We start from the raw sequence: 17,921 nt of genomic DNA, 5'->3' as shown, positions 1-17,921 counted from the left end.
TGCCTTTCAAAGTATGTAATCGTGCAGCCCCACGTTGTATTGAATTCTCAAGTCATCTTAAAACAGTAGCTGCCCCCTGCCCTGCCGCAGCTCCGTTGTGCAATACGATATCGTTGTGAGCTTCACGTTTTAAGTTAAATATGGTTTCATTTATTGAAACTGACACCAGAGTGAGTCCAAAGCGCCAAGAAGCAGTACCAATGGTTTCTGGAAAAGAATAATCAATAATCAATGCTCATCTCCCACTCTCCAAGACAGACTCAGTTTTCTCTGACTGAAATGACTACTCCTACCCCCTGGGAGGTGTTCTCTGGAGACAATGTTAAGCACCCTTGTGCTAAAGGCCCCGTGATGTAATGTCAAGAAGCCAAGAGGGGAACTTAGGGGCTGGGGATGGAGACCCATGTTAGAGCACTGACTAAGATGTTCTAGGATGGGCGAGGTCATGGCTTTAATTCCTTCTGAAAGAGAGGGAGACAGCAAGAGGGAGAGAGACAGAGACAGGGAGAGACAGACATGTACACAAGGAGAACCTGCCTGAAGATACAAACATAGGCTTGGATAATGGGCCTGCAAGCCAAGACATGCTGAGGATGACCAGCGACATCAGAAGCTGGGAGAGACAGTCCCCCGAAGTTCCGGAGCTGACTTACTGCACTAGAGACTTTTCATGGGGAGATGCAATACACTTCTACTCACCCCCAGAAAGGGAGCCTTTGATAGACCAAAGAAACAGTTGCACCACAGTCTAGTGAGGTGAACCAGTGACAGGAATATGGGTTCACGGACAGGAGCAAGCGTGACTCAGAAAGGCAATCCCATTACCACAAAGCCCAAGGCCTCACAGGAGATGACTCAGGAAAGCTGCAGCCCCGGTGCTCTCTGCATGCCTTGTAGGCAGCCTAACGGTTGGAGAGTCTCCTGACAACCCTGGTCTGCTCCTATCCCCATCCCACCCCACCCCACCTCTCCCCATCAGCAGTTGTTCACTGTGTCCACAAAGCTGAGGAGGCACTTTCAAACATCTTGCAAGCTTTAACCGTCTCGGATAGATGGCATGTTTACCCCCTCTACCTCTATGATCCCTGAATCTCAAGATGCTCTTTCTCCATACTGAAGAGAATGTTTCAGTGAAAGGAAACTGTCTCGCAGCATACCTTGATCCTTGATTCTAGCTCCCAGAACTAATAGACAATGGGCTTGTTTAATCCAGCTGGTTTTCAATGCTTTGTGGCATACTGGTGCTCGCCTAAGGAAATTAACTCACTATCTGTCTGGTCCACCGCAATCTACAGGTGAACATGGATTCCAGCTAACTGGGTTGTTACCAGTTAACAACTACGACCGTAGTAGAATCCACCTTTTGGGCCAACCAGCTTCCAACCCCTGTAATTTTAACCGTGCTACAAAAGGATCTATCAGGAGCCTTGCCTTTCGTGACAGCTCAACTTTACAAGGCTTGCTTTCAGATCAAAAAATATGAAGTATGAAGGTACAGAGCTATAGGTCCCCTTCAGCCAGTCAGCAAAGGCCTGTCTAACCACGATGGCAGGAAGTTTTATTGAGCCTCTATGAGCAGAGAATTGGGAGGAATGGGTGCTGGCTTGTGATGGCTGAGCTATCTGTCCCCCTGACCCCTGGGACTACATAGAGACCTAACACTTTGGTGGTCAAAGGACCATTTCTTCCTTTCTTGAGCGCCCTCTGGTGTCCTCCAGTCATGGCAGCTAATGCTCAGGATTGGAAAACGTGCTCAGGGGAACTGAGGGTTTCTTGACCTAGAAACTTGTAGGTTTTTAGCTGCCCTTTTTCTGTCTTCAGGGTTGGCAAGAGCGGCAGAGGTAGCAATTCTGAATCTAACTTTAATTTCTTTCCTGCTTCCAGCTGCTCACCTTACCCCCCCCCCCTCCTTATGGTTTTCCAAGTAAGGGTAGCCCTGGATGGCCTGGAACTCACTTTTAGACCAGGCTGGCCTCAAAGTCACAGAGATCCACCTGCCTCCTGCACACCTTTTACCCAAGGAGTGTGGGATTTTGGGCATGACCTCAAATTTCACATCAGCGTCGACACCGGCTCCCAGGCATTCTGTTCATGCTAATATAACCCTGTCTTAGTTAGGGATTCTATTTCATTGACAAAACACCATGGCCAAAAAGCAAGTTGGGGATGAAAGGGTCCATTTGGCTTACACTTCTGCATTGCTGTTCATCACTGAAGGAAATCAGGACAGGAACTTAAACAGAACAGGATCCTGGAGGCAGGAGCTGATGCAGAGGCCATGGAGAGCTGCTGCTTACTGACTTGCTACTCCTTGCTTGCTCATATAACCCAGGACCACCAGCCCAGCCATGGCACCGCCTACTATGGGCTGTGCCCTCCCCCACTGATCATGACTTGAGAAAATGCCCTACATCTGGATCTCATGGAGGCATTTCCTCAACTGAGGCTCCTTCCTCCCTGAGGACTCTAGCTTGTGTCAAGTTGACACAAAACCAGCCAGTACACATCCCATTCTGAGAAAAAGGAAGAGGATAAGATCCAACTAACCTGGGTACCTTCAGGACCTCAATGACATGACATGTGCAGTTGATCATCCTTTCCTGTGGACCGCAGTCTGGCAGTGTGGGATGTTCATAAGTTTCCTGGCCTACTGGATGCTGAGAGCACATTCTGTCACAACTAAAGACGTTTCTAGTCACTGGCAAATATGTCTTGACGTGCCATGGGGGGTAATATCTCCTCATCTATTGCTGCAGTGCTTCTTGTATTGATGATGATAATACTGATAACAATTGTATAAGGCCTGTCAAGATCAATGATATACCAAGATATTAAGATATGCAAGATCCAAATGAAATATTCTGTGTCTTTTTTTGCAGCACTTGGCAAGTCTGCTGAAGGAACAGCTCTCTTCCTAGATTCTAAAGCTCCTAAAGAGGAGACTCTGTCAAGAATGGAAATTCAAATTGGAGGAGGGTGACCTGCTCTTTGTCCATAATCTGTTCTCTACAGACTCATTCTTTAGAGGCTCAATTAGCATACCACCACCACCACCACCACCTCCCAGAGAGCACAGAACTCTAACACACATTGACAGCCCCTTCAAATTTGGCATCCTGAACCCACCACGTGTTCAAAGTTGTGACACTACTAACCCCATTCTGTTGATGTCCTGCAACTACTGAGAGTTCAGAGCTTGCACTTTTCATTCAAATTACAATCCATCATGCCTAAAGTTCTCCTTGTTGGTTTGCCCCACCCATAGTGTGATCATTACATTCTTCTGTGTGATGATACAAGAACACCACAGAAGAATCAGCTGTGATGAGGAACCCTGTCTCATGGGGGTTTCTGTTGCTGTGAAGGAACACCATGATCAGAGCAAGTTGCAGAGGAAAGACTTTATTTGGCCTACACTTCCACATCATTGAAGGACATCAGGACAGGAACCCAAACATGGCAGGAACCTGGAGGCAAGAGCTATTGTAGAGGCCATGGAGGAATATTGCTTACTAAGAGCTGTGGTCTACACAGTCATTACTACATTACTACATTGGAGGGACAATTGTAACGATTGTAACAAATGTGCCTACTGAGCAACTCTTCCTAGGATGATGGAGATAAATACCTACTCATCCTAGATAGGATACCAGTAACAGACCAAAGAAACTGTTCCACCCAAGTCTATCTTGGTGAGTCAGTGGGTTTTGTATTTTTTTTAGGACTACCCAAGGGAGCATGGATGAGGTATTACTTAAAGGAAAATGGTTGATTCAAAGGTAGCTCCATCACTGAAAAGCCTGCACAACATAGATGACAATTCACAGAAATGGATCCTTCAATTTCCCTGCACAGGTTGTAGGCAGCTGCCAGGGATAAATCTGGACAGAACCTTTGTCAGTCTTGTAAGTTTCAGGAGCTTCCTTAGCCTTGCAAGTTTCCTGTACTTCCTGAGTCTCATAAGCATCTCTTCTCTTTCTAAGGGGGAATATTTGAATTCAGAAGAAATAATTTGATTATACGTTGTTGTCACCTTGAGAATCTACAGAAAACTGAAGATTTCAAGAGTCCACCCCTAGGGAGCTCTTAGCTAGTCCTAGAAGGGCACTTAAATTTGCCAAGTGCGTTTGAAAAGTATTTCCTTATCGGTCTGTTTGACCAGCCTGTGTTGACCACTGTCCTACTAAGCATTAAGTATCAGTATAGAATAAACTGAGAGGAAAGCCTCAGTTGAGAAATTGACTTGGCCTGTGGTCATGTTTGTAAGGGATCATCTTGGTTGTTAATTCATGTTGGAGGGCCCAGCCCACTGTGAGCAGTATCATTCTCTGGGCAGGTGGTCCTAGGCTATATAAGGAAGCTAGCTAAACATGAGTCTGAGTGAGGCAGTGTGGGAGCCAATAAACAGCATTCCTCCATGGTTTCTCCTTCAAATTCCTCCTTGACTTTCCCTCAATGATGGCTGTGACCCAGCAGCATAAGCCAGCTAACTGCTTCCTCCCCCAAGTTGCTCTGATCACAGTATCAGAATGAAACTACAATAAGCCCCTAGTCAAGACTCATGGAAGTCCCCAGCCTTGACGGCTAGTCATTACAGTGCTCTGGTTGGGCACTGAAGACTAGCATTGATCTAACTCCTGTCCCATATCTGAAGGCATCATGAAACTTATGGAGAAACTCTTGACAGAAGAGTGTGTGATAATTAACCTTAATTACCAATGGAAATACACCTCTGGGTGTGTCTACACCTGGGTGTTTCCAGGCTCAAGTGAGGGAGAGAAGACCCAACCTGGATGTGAGTGGTGTGGACCAATACCACAGACTGAATGAAACAGAGAAAGCAAGCTGAGCTCCAGCGTTCACCTTTCTGCTTCTTGCCTGTGGATGCAGTGAGCCAGCTGAGTTTCTCTCCGCTGCCATGGCTCCTCCCACCGTGATGGACAGCTCCCTCACTGTGCCCAGATAAGTCTTTCTCTCCTGAAGTTGCTTCCTGTTGGGTATCTGTTCGCATCAACAGAAAAGTAAGGAATCCAGACCTTTGGGAGCCCCTCCTGGCTCCACTCTCAGGCGTTAGCGAAAGAGTTAAACACAGGGCTTTGGCAACAGAGAAATCAGACTCCAGCCCAAGATGAGCAGCTTCCAAGCTGTGTGCCACGGTCAGTTCCTTAACCTGGCTAAGCCTTGCCTGGCTCATTGTTAAAACACAGGCTGTTTTGGTAAGCCAGGGCTTAAGCAACAGAGTGTCTTTCTCTCACAGTTCCAGAGGCAGGAAGGCTCTGAGCTTGACCTTCCCACTGGGGTGGTTGATATCTCCGGAGGCCTCTGTCCTTGGCCTGTAGATGGCATCTTACCCCTGTGCCTCCCAAACAGGACTGCAACTTAATCTCCCCTCCCCATCTTACAAAGATGGGGCTGATTTGGGCCTTTCTGCGTGTACCCCATTTTATCTTAATAGCTTCTTTAAAGATCCTATTTCTAAATATGATTGCATTCTGAAGGAGTAGGGGACATTGCAGCCTTGATGGAGGTAATGCATTTCTGTGAGGACAGGGAGATAAGGCTCCCCAAGGCTAGGGTGCTGCAGGCCATCAGAAGGTGGAAATTCGGATTTCCATTCCCACCGATTCTGGTGGCATTGTGTGGAAAAATTGCCTTTAAGAAGTGGGTGGCACACAGGAAAAGTGGCTTTTGTTTCAGCGATAATCCCCTTAAAACATCTGGTCTGCCCCAACCCCCAGTCGGCACCGAATGGAGTCGCCATGAAAAGGTGGCGCTGGGTCTTAGCAGCTGCGTCAGCCAGGCCGCTTTCCTGAGGAGGCCTTTGCCCGACCTCGTGGAATCTGAGCTTTAGCACTTAAGACCGGGTTTCTTTTCAAAGGCGCTGAAGGCTCAAGCACTTCGTTGCACCTAATCCTTTTTCAGAGAAGAAGGAGGCATTTTAATGCAGCCTCAAAATCCTCACTTGGGTTTACAAAAGGCCCTGGTGGATTTTCACACTCTGGAGAAGGGCAGCCGGGTACCAGAGATGGGGCCAGCAAAGCCACACAAGGACTGAGGGGAACCTGGGGCTCTTTCCAACTTGCAGGAGTGTCCCTTGTGGGCTGGACTCTTCCCAGGTGAAGTCGGCTGTGAGCTGGTAATGCCACAAGGGAGCCTCACACTGCTCACATCCCAGATACGCTTAGCTCCACAATTGGAGCAAAGGTGAATCTCTCTGAGCACCCCTGTTACTCATTAAGAAATTGGAAGAAAATTGGGCGGGAGGGGGATGAGGTTGGACTTTTATAAAGGACAACTCTTTTAAGGACAACATTTCATTGGGCCTGGCTTACAGTTCAGAGGTGTAGTCCATTGTCATCATGGCGGATGCATGGTGGCATGCAGGCAGACAGACATGGTGCTGGAGAGCTGAGAGTTCTATATTCTGATGGGCAGACAGCACAAAGAAAGTAAGACACTGAGCCTGGCTTGACCATCCGACACCTCAAAGCCCACCCCAAATGATACATTCTCCAACAACGCCACACCTATTCCAAAAAGTCACACCTTCTGATAGTGCCACTCCCTAGAAGCCTGGAGGCATTTTCTTTTGTCTTTTACATACTTTTAAATTTTTTATTTTGTGTATATTGGCATTTTGCCTGCATGTATGCCTGTATGAGGGACTTGGGTTCCCTGGAGCTGGAGTTACAGATGGTTGTGAGCTGCCATGTGGGTGTTTAGAATTGAACCTGGGTCCTCTAGAAGAGCAGCCAGTGCTCTGAACCACTGAGCCATCTCTCCAGCCCTGACCATTTTCTTTTTTCTTTTTCTTAATTTTTTTATTATTTAAATGCATTTTATACATCAAGCATATTAATAATATTGAGTATTTTGAGAATCAAATAATACATAAAATTGTTCAATTTTTATATTCATATCCTTTTATACCCTAAAATGTCATTAATGAATATTTAATACTATCCATAACCAAGGATCCTATATCTAATGTTGAATACTAAATTGTTTCAAAACATACAAAATATTCTTTGGGAATTAAGCATAGCAAAAGAACATAAAATATAAAAAAAATGAATCATTAAGAAATATATTCAAAAGCCCTTATATGATACCACCTGACATAGGGAGAAAGTATTTAAAATGCATTATATATCTGTGTACATTGTCTAACAATCAGTTTACTTTAAAAAGATTTTCAGTGTTTCTAGGAGAAAAATTATTTTATCAGTAAGTATATTTTAAAAATTTCAAAATAGCAAAAACTCTTTGAAGTTAAACATTAAGAAAATGCTAATTCAAGCACAGTGAGAAAAATTATCAATAATATCTCCATGATGTTTGTAGAACATGATTTTGATATTTTCAACTGTTAATATTCAACAAATAATAATTATTTTAAGATATATTTCTTTGTTATGTCTTCCTTTTCATTTCTGATTTTATTAATTTGGATACTGTCTCTGTGCCCTCTGGCTAAGGGCTTACCTATCTAGTTGATTTTCTCAAAGAACCAGCTCCTGGTTTGGTTGATTCTTTGTATAAGTTCTTTTTCTTTCTATTTGGTTGATTTCAGCCCTGAGTTTGATTATTTCCTGCTGTCTACTTCTCTTGGATGTATTTTCTTCTTTTTGTTCTAGAGCTTTCCGGTGTCTTGTCAAGCTGCTAGTGTAAGCTCTCTCCAGTTTCTTTTTGGAGGCACTTAGAGCTATGAGTTTTCTTCTTACCACTGCTTTCATTGTGTCCCATAAGTTTTGGTATGATGTGTCTTCATTTTCATTAAATTTTAAATGCCTTTGATTTCTTTTCGTATTTCTTCCTTGACCAAGTTATCATTGAGTAGAGCCTTGTTCAGCTTCCGTGCATATGTGTGCTTTCCATTGTTTTTGTTGGCATTTAAGACCAGTCTTAGTCAATGGTGATCTCATAGGGTTCACGGGATTATTTCAATTATCCTGTATCTGTTGAGGTCTGTTTTGTGCCCAATTATATGGTNAGTTTTGNAGAAGGTACCATGAGGTGCTGAGAAAAAAGTATATTCTTTTGCTTTAGGATGAAATGTTCTATNAATATCTGTTAGATCCATTTGGTTCATAACTTGTGTTAGTTTCATTGTGTCTCTGTTTAGGTTGTGTTTCCAGGATCTGACCTTGCTGAGAGTGAGGTATTGAAGTCTCCCACTATTATTGTATCGGGTGTGATGCATGCTTTGAGCTTTAGTAAAGTTTCATTTATGAATGTGGGTGTCCTTGCATTTGGAGCATAGATATTCAGAATTGAGAGGAGTTCTTGGTAGATTTTTCCTTTGACCAGTATGAAGTGTCTGTCCTTCCTTATCTTTTTTGATAACTTTTGGTTGAGAGTTGATTTTATTTGAATGGCTACTCCAGCTTGTTTCTTGGGACCATTTGTTTGGAAAATTGTTTTCCAACCGTTTACTCTGAGGTAAGTGTCTGTTTTTGTTGCTGAGGTGCATTTCCTTTATGCAGCAGAATGCTGGGTCCTGTTACATTTCCAGTCTGTTAGTCTATGTAGCTTGGGGGGGAATTGAGTCCATTGATGTTAAGAAATATTAAGAAAAAGTGATTGCTACTCCCTGTTATTTTTGTTGTTGGAGGTGGAGTTATGTTTGTGTGGCCATCTTCTTTTGGGTTTGTTGAAAGAAGATTGCTTTCTTGCTTTTCCTAGGGTGTAGTTTCCCTCCTTGAGTTGGCATTTGCTTTGAAAGGAGAGTGTTAGAGATGAGAGGTTGAGGAAGAGGGAAAGCAGCATGCAACATGTTACCTCAGGAAACCAGCACAGAGAACTATAATTCTAGAACTAAATTTCCAGTTTGGTATAACAAGTAGTCCTGGGCAGATCCTTAGGACCTAGCCTGTTGGTTTGGACTTGATGGTTCTTAGAAAAGAGCCAGGAATCTGCATTTTGCATACCCTGTGTGATTTTAAAGGTTGCTGAAATCTGAAGATTTCTGACCTCTACAGGCTCCTCTTGCCTAACCTTGGCCTTGTTCTTCTACCTCACTTTTAGTACACTAACCTGCATGACATTGTTGACATATCGGCACTGCTCTTGAGCTGGATTCAGCTGGTGGTCCAGGAAGCTCCCCAGCCGGCTTCTTGCTGGGGGTTTCAGGGTCCCCAGTTCCACAGAGACTTTCTTCCTTCCTTTCAAGCTATGACAGGTCATCAGGGGCAAACTCAGGCAGATAGACACAAACACTGGTCTTCACCCTGGTGACAAGGCACAATCAAGGCACAGACTATACACCTTGCCCCAGACTTCTTCTTGGAGTTCTGGGAAGGTGGCAAGCATGCACTGGCTTCCTGATGCCATGTTTTATTCGATTAAACAGGGTCCCTTCCAGGTTTTCTTTGGCAATTAAATTCCAGACATATTAAAATTATTTATTTATTTACTTATTTATTTATTTTGAGACAAGGTCTCTCAAAGCCCACCCCCACAGCTGGCCCAGGTTGTTCTGGAACACTCTATGTAGCCTAACCTGTTCTCCATCTGAGTTTGGCCTCTTTCTCCATCCTCCCAACTGCTGGGCTCACAGACACCAGCTACCACACCCAGATCACACTGAGCCATTTGTAACCATTTCTGGAAGGAACTGCTCTCCCATGACAGTTTTAAAAGTTAATATCCTAAAAGTAAGGGATAGGCCCTGAAAATATTTGTACATCTCTTCATGCTTTATTTCTGTAAAATTCTTGAGAGATTCATTCATCATGTATCCAACCAGGGGCTCTCCATGAAGCTCCATGACTGTGACCACTGTATACCCAGAACAAGAGTGAGGTGTAAGTTATGCTAACATAGCCATGCCCACCTGACCCTGCAGGCTGGTGAATTCTACAAATACACCTCAGAAACCTAGAGTAATGTGAGAGACCAACTGTCTTAGGCAGGATTTCCATTCCTGTGAAGAGACACCATGACCAAGTCTGCTCTTATAAAGGATGACATTTATGGGACTGGCTTACGCTTTCAGAAGTTCAGTCCATTATCATCATGGCAGGAAGTGTGGCACCAGCGGAGCTGAGACTTCTACATCCTGATCCAAAGGCAAAGAGGAGAAGCTTAGTTTCCAGGTAGCTAAGAGGAAGCCCACCCCACAGTGACACACTTCCTCCAACAAGGTCACACCTATTCCAACAAGGCCATACCTCCTCATAGTGCCATTCCCTGACCAAGCATATTCAAACCACCACATTCCACTCCTTGGCCCCCATAGGCTTGTTCATACACATGAGTCTATGGAGGCCATACCTAAACATAGCATAATGCAAAATAAATTTAGTCCAACTTTCAAAGTCCCATAGCCTACTACAATCTCAATATTATTAAAAGTCCAAAGTTCAAAATCACTTCTAAGATTCATGCAGTCTCTTAACTGTGATCCCCTATAAAGTCAAAATAAAAAAGCAGATCACATACCTCCAACATCATACAGGATATACATTATTATCCCCAAAACATTATGGTGAGGAAATACTTAACCAAAACAAGTCAGGAAACTCCAAACTTTGCATCTCCATGTCTGAGGTCAAAGCTCTCTTAATATCTCCAAATCTTTTCTGCTTTGTTGATGACAACAAAATTCTTTCTCTTTGGCTGGCTCCACTCCCTGTTAGCAGCTTTCCTCAGCAGCCCACAGCTCTGACATCTCTAATATCTTGGGGTATCCAAGGTAACTTCAACATTACAGCTTCTTGTTCCAGTGTCTGGGATCCACACATGATCATCTGGGCTTCCCCAAAGGGCTGGCCTCACTTCTCCAGCTCTGCCCTCTGTAGCACTCTAGGCTCTGGTTGACTTCACTCCACTGCTGCTGTTGTTCTTAGTGATCATCCCATGATACTGGCAGCTCCACTATGCTGGGGTCTTCCACTGTAACTAGGCTTCACCAATAGGCTCTCATTGGCTCTCTTCATGGTGCCAAGCCTCAAATCCTTTGCATGACCCCTTCAGTCCTGGGCTGTCAACTGCACCTGAGGCTGCATCTTCACCAATGGCCTTCCATGGCCTCTCACAGTGTCAAGCCTCAGCTGCTCTTCATGACTCTTTTATGTCTACAAAACCAGTACCACCTGGGTGATTCTTACACTTTATCAAGTTCAGCTGCAGCACAAAGTACAACCTTGGCTCTCTGGAACATGGCTTCTTTGTACTCTCAGAAAATACTTCCCAGATTTCATCTCAGTGATGCTGGTCTCTTCTTAATCACTGCTAATTTCTTAGCGCCTGTTAGCCAGCATCAGTTGTCCTAGTAGTCTCTTCCGTTCTGGACTCTAAATAAAGAGCCACATGGCAGACGCTGCCAGTTCTGCTGCTTTCTGGAGCTGGAACATGGCCCTCTTGTTCTATAACACTATAATCAACTTTCTGTTTTCTAACTCCTTCATTGCCTAAGCTTGGCTGTCCTGGAAATTACTCTTTAGACTGACCTTAAACTCAGAGATCTGCATGGCTCTGAATGCTAGGCCCATAGGCTTGAACTACCATGCCTGGCCTTTAAGCATTTTTTCTGCTTGGAACTTTCTCTGTACCAGGAAGGCCTTGAACTCAAGAGATCTGCTTGCCTCTGTACCCTGCAATTAAAGTCTTGTACTTGCATGCCTGAACCTCAGCTTTTCATGGTCACTATTTCTCAAGATCCAGATCAAAAGCCTGGGACCTCTATTTCTAGATTGTAGCTCATTCTAGATTAAAAGTCTAAATGAAAGCAATAACCAGATAATAATAATGCCTAGATATAACTATTACTTGTTCAATGGCAAATGCATAAACAATAAGCTCAGATGGGTAGGATCTTGTCCCAAAGTCACCTCTCTCTTAATCTGTTTATCTCCTTGAACATAGGATTCAGCTCCACTCTATTTCTTGGTGCCCCTTTATTCTTTGAACCATACCATACATTTTGTACTTTTCAAAGCTTGCTCCTTTTCATCAAAAGGCTTTTTATAAGTGTGAACTTTAGTAACCATACAACAAAATTTATACAAGACTCTACCTTGGAGCTGAGATACAAAAGTAATTCACCTTTTCCAGTAATCAGAGGCAGAAGTGGCCTGGGGGCACAGACCTGAGTGCCTGGGTTAGTACATTGGTTGCTGGTTGGGATGCTGCCACCTCTTTGCCTCAGAGGCTTCTGCTGAACTAAACAAAGGTCAACTCTGGTACTAAGATGCCCAGCTTTAGTTCCCACCTCTGCGATTCCCCAGCTGTATAACCTTGCATGACTTAACTTCTCTGGGCCTTTGCTTACCAGTTCAGAAAACAGGAATAATGGCAGTAGATCCTCAATCTTGGAGCAATGTCTAAGGGCAAATGCTTTTAAAAATAATTTATTATCTAAAACTTCAAATTTACCTGGGCTTCTGGTATTGATTTTGGACTCCTTATTTCCAATGCTTCCACAATGAAGGCAAACTCTGGGGAGGACTTGAGTCAGGAGTGTGCCTGGGTTGGTGTGATAGATTATGTGCTACAGAGGGCAGAGCTGGGGACATGATGCCAGCCCTTTGGAGGAGCCCAAAAGATCATGTGTAGATCCCAGACTTTGAACTATGAGGCTGTAACATTGAAGTTGCCTTGGAGACTCCAAGATGTTTGAGATGCCAGAGCCGTGAGCTATCTACTGAGGAAAGCTGCTAACAAGGAGTGGAACCATTCCAGGAAAAGAAGTTTGTTGCAGTCAACAAAGATGAAAAGGAGTTGGAGATCTGAAGACAGCTTTGACATCAGTTATGGAGATGTAGAGTTTGGAGTTTGCCCAGCTGGTTTCTTGTCTTGCCCTGGGGATTACAGTTAAGTGATTGGATGAATCTCAGAAGAGACTTTGAATAATGTTGAGACTGCTATAGACTATGAGGACCTTAGCAGTTGGACTAAATTTACTTTTAAAATTATGTTATGGCTATATATGGGCCCCATATATTCATATGTTTGAACAAGTCTATGGGGGACAGGGAGTGGAATGTCATGGTTTGTATTTGCTTGACCCAGGAGTGGCACTGTTGGGATGTGTGTCCTTGTGGGTATGGGCTTTAATAACCTTGTCCTAGCTGCCTGGGAGCTAGGATTCTGCTAGAAGCCTTCAGAAGAAGATATAGAGCTCTCAGCTCTGCCTGCACCATGCCTGCTTGGATGCTGCCCCGTTCCTCCCTTAATGATAATGGACTGAACCTCTGAAGCTGTAAACCAGCCTCAATTATTGTTGTCCTTGTAAGAGTTGCCTTGGCCATGGTGTCTGTTTACAGCAGTAAAATCCTAAGACAGTAGAAGACTTGGAAAACATGGGGGGGGGTGAGTATTAAGAACTCTTACACCCCTCAAATACTTTGAATGGATAAAATGGATGGTCAGAGCCTTGGCTTTTCAAGTCCTGCACTGCTCCCTAGCTCTGCCCCTCCCAGCTCTGGAGTTTTTAATGGGTTCAGTCCCTGAAGGGCATGTCATACACTTGTTCCCACTGAAATGTGGTGGAATGACAAGAGCCAGACATAGCGCTGTGGCTGGTAAAGGATGCTTTCTACCAAAGCTGCTTCTGTCTCCAGCAGGAGTCTCAGAGACAGTTACACTTGGAAGCTTCATACCTGCCATCTAGTCTAAAACCAGCTTTGCCACTTAATGAGACATATCACTGGACGGATCAGTTCATTTCCCTAGTTCTTCTCTTTAAAGGAGGTTGAGAGAGAAAACAGTAAGTCACCCACACCAAACACCCTCTTCTAACCAAATTCATGAAGACATACACACATGTTATTGGCTAAATTTTATTATAAAAATTAAACCAAAAAAAGAAGAATTTATTTCCATTCTGGGTCACAAAATTCTCATTCCTTGCCCTCTGGTTCCTGTCATCTGGTCCTTGTCTCCTGCTTCCTGTCACCTGGTTCCTGTTATTATCTAGTTCCTGTCATTATCTGGTTCCTGTCTTGCCCTTCTCTCCAGGTAACATGCTGTTTTGAAGCATATCTCAAATATTATACAATGTCATGTTGTGACTATCTAGGATATAACCCTACGAGATAAGGTCTCTTTCTAAAGATCTATCTATCTATTTATTTAATGTATATTAGTACACTGTTGCTGTCTACAGACACACCAGAAAATGGTATAGAATCCCATTACAAATGGTTGTGAACCACCATGTGGTTGCTGGGAATTGAACTCAGGACCTCTGAAGGAGCAGTCAGTGCTCTTAACCGCTGAGCCATCTCTCTAACCCAAGAACTCTTTGTAAACAAGGCGATTGTCCTGCTTTAAAAATAAAAAGATGGAAAATAATTTCTATTTTATCAGATAACCAGTGGAAATGAATGTTTGTTTCTCTGTAGCAGTGGTCCTCAACCTTCTTAATTCTGAGACCCTTTAATACAGTTCCTCATGCTGTGGTGATCCCTCCAACTCTAAAATTATTTTTGTTGCTACTTCATAATTGTAATTTTTCTTCTGTTATGAATCACAATGTCAATATCTGGTGCATGGGATATCTGGTACACGACCCATGTGAAAGGGGTCATTCGATTCCAGAGGGTCTTGAACCACCTCTTGATAGGCATGTTCAAGTTGTTGTTGCTGTTACAGCAGCTGCTTTCATGGTTCCAAGTGAGGTTTCCTAGGTTTCCAGGGCCCAATACTGTATACCCAAAGATTTTAGAGTCTTGGCCCACACTCAGAGTCTGAAACAATAAAAAATGGATATTTTGTTGAATACCCCACCCCCAGCAGCAGGTGCTCAATGCCTCATTAGGAATGTCTCTAGGCATCCTACAGAGAGAACAATGAAGACTTATCTCTCAGATCTTGTCTCTGTCCCACAGGAGAAGATAAACCATAACCTGGGGCTACAGTTTAGGGGAAAGCAAGAAGGACAAATGAATGATATGAGACTGACAGCCATTGACTTCCAAGGCAATTTGTATGGGGACCTGAGGAGACTGGATCCAGGTGAGGCTCTGTTAACCCCTTATCCACCTACTTCTCAAACCTACAGGGGGCTCTGACTTAGACTTGGTGTGTGTCCAGGTGCAGTGGACCATCTACAAAGTTGGAAAGTAAACACTTGAGTGTCATTTAATAAATACTAGCAGGAAATGTTGGCATGCAGCTAAGCTTGTGTTTGATAAATCTGAATAATTTTTATGTGCCCATTTATGAACCATGTTGACCCATGTTGAGGGGAGGCCAAGGGGCAAGGTATATCCTAGCGTTCTGGTGACCCACCTTTGGAACTGGCTTTAGCTAAGCAGTGGCTGGCTGGTTCCTAGAGGGAGTTTTTAATCAAGTCTCACTCTTCCGGGGTTACTTTGTAACATTTAGAGATTTATTTACCCCTTTTACTTGAAATATTTTAATCAAGGTTACAAGGCACAGTTTCTATAACACATTCCTGGCCCTGGCATTCCATGTTTGATTCTTTATAGATGGTGTATTTTCTTTGTCCTGGGAGTATTTAGGGTTTTGTTTGTACAGTGACTTACCTCAGAAAATCAATCTGAACCCATGATACTGGGCACAACTGGGAAAGTCATGGACTTGATACTGGGAAGGTTCCCAGAGTCCTGCTTTGGGAACCTGTCTTTCATTGTCTGCAGACCCTCCAAATCCAGATGTTAGACATTGTGGTGTGGTATGGCCCCGATAGGTCATGAGTTCACTCTTCTCTCTTAAGAGTTTTCCTCCACAGTCTGAACATTTAACCTGATGTTTTTATTTCTCTTGTTTTGAGGGACTTTTGCTTATTCTCTACATTGAATGATCATTTATTTTGAGACAGGTCCTCCTGGCTTGGAACTCATTCTGTGGACCAGGCTGACCTTGAACCTACAGAGAGTCCTCTGCCTTTGCCACCCATGAACTGGGATTAAAAGTGCACTGCCGTGACTGGCAGCCCTTTGAAATGTGTTCTTTCGTATTTACCTCATCTAATCAACCAAAGCAAAAGTAAATAAATGGGTCTACATAAAACAAACAAACAAAACAACAGCAAAAGAAATGCCATAGCTAAAACTCAGCCCATGGATTCGGAAGAAACCGTTTGCAAATCCTAAGAATAATTGTCAAAATATAAGAAGAATGCAAACTAGAGCTGACTGTATGGGTTAGTGGGTAACATTGTCATTTGACCTCCACATGTACACCAGACAGGTACAAGCCTGCACACACACCAAATAAGTAAATAAGTGTAGAAAATCAAAGAATGCAAACTATTCAATGTCAAGAAAACAAAAATGGCTAGATACCTAAAATGACATTTCTCAAAGGAAGGGAAAACCAATGGCCAAAAGATATCTGAAAAATCATCTCAAATCATCAGAGAAATTAATTACAATCTCAATGACTTATTGTCTCATACCTACTACGCTGGCTATTATCAAGAAATATAAATGTGGATTGGAGAATGAACCAGCTGTCAAGAGCACCTGCTACTGAATCATGGGATTCCAGTTTGGATGCCAGCACCCATACCATGTGGCTCACAACTTTCTGTAAGCCCATCTCCAAGGGATCTGATGCCCTCTTCTGGACTTGTTGGGCATCTGCAACACACGTGCACATAGACTCACATAGACACGTACACACGGATACACAAACACACATACATAAATGTTATTTTTAAAAACAAAAGCTAATGTATCGGAGACAGTGCACAAAAAAGAAATGATTGAATGATGTTTGTGGGAAGGTATCCATTTTGAAAAAGAGTTTGGAGACTCCTTCAAAACCTACAAACAGAATTGTCATATAATGCAGCAATCCTTTTTCTGGGTATGTATCCAAAGGGATTGAATTTAGTTTGTCAAAGAGAGATACTCATCTCTTTGTCCACTGTAAAATTATATAAAAGCTAAGAGGTGGAAGTCATCTAACTGTAAAGTGATAAAGAGGATATATGTATATAATGAACATTTATATATGTATGTACTGTGTTCGTGTGTGTGTGTGTGTGTGTGTGTGTGTGTGTGTGTACACAGAGAAGACACAGTGATGTGCCATTTACCAAGCAGGAACTACTGTCATTTCTAACCTTGCAGATGAGCACAGGAGACATTATACTAAGTAAGTCAGACACAGAAACACCATAACCATGTTCAAACCTGGGATGTAGCAGGGTGAGGAGCAGAGAATAGACTCATAGTCATTGGAGACTGAGTGGGTGGAAGGGTTAGGGAGCACAGAGAACAGGAAGGTGGTGTCAAAGGACTCAAGCTCCCCTCAGACAGGAACATAGGTCCTAGTTATCTGTGACACAGCATGATGACTGTAGTTAACAATTGTAGGCGTGAAGTTTTTGCAGCCTACTTTTAATAGGGTTTAACCTCCCCTCTAGCCCACCACTCAGAAGACATAGTGGAAAAGAAAGGTTATTAGGATATGGCGGAAGTGGACCCACTCAGCAATGGTTCTTTGGGGCAAGTTCAATCTTCTTGGGCAGCAGTTCAGTCCCATAGGAAACACCAAATACAACTCAGCAGCTCCAGGCAGGCAGACACCAGGCAGCTCTAGTTCAATCCTGAAGAAGCTGCCAGGCTTGCCCAATGGCCTAAGGCAAGGTCACAGAATTCTCAAGCTGCCACAGGAACCTCACGAGCAGTTCTTGGGCAAGAGTTTCTCTCAGTGTTGGAGTTAGCACACATTGAGCTCAACAATGCCATGTAAGGCGAACCAATACATGGGGTGTCGTTAGTGAAGAATAGTGAGGCAGAACAAACCAAGGCTCAGTGCACATCTCTCACTGTCTGTGGGGTCATATTTATATTCCTTTATCAAACATCCTTTCACTTGTTTGCTATATCAAAGCATCCGTTCACTTGTGGCTGCTTCAGGAAAACATTCTTTCATGTATTTGCTTTAGCAAGACATCTTTTCACCTGTGTGCCCCAGCAAAACATCATTTGACATAACTA

The 17,921-nt window shown here is 43.5% G+C and overlaps 1 protein-coding gene across 1 annotated transcript in view; it reads left to right on the top strand.

Moving 5' to 3' along the window:
• Nucleotides 1-17,921, top strand: part of C12H21orf62 (chromosome 12 C21orf62 homolog) — a 206,136-nt gene that overhangs the window by 94,843 nt on the left and 93,372 nt on the right. The window lies entirely within an intron of this gene.

This window comes from Mus pahari, chromosome 12 (assembly GCF_900095145.1).
Source record: "Mus pahari chromosome 12, PAHARI_EIJ_v1.1, whole genome shotgun sequence".
NCBI classification, from domain to species: Eukaryota; Metazoa; Chordata; class Mammalia; order Rodentia; family Muridae; genus Mus; species Mus pahari.
This window is presented reverse-complemented; position numbering and strand designations above follow the sequence as displayed.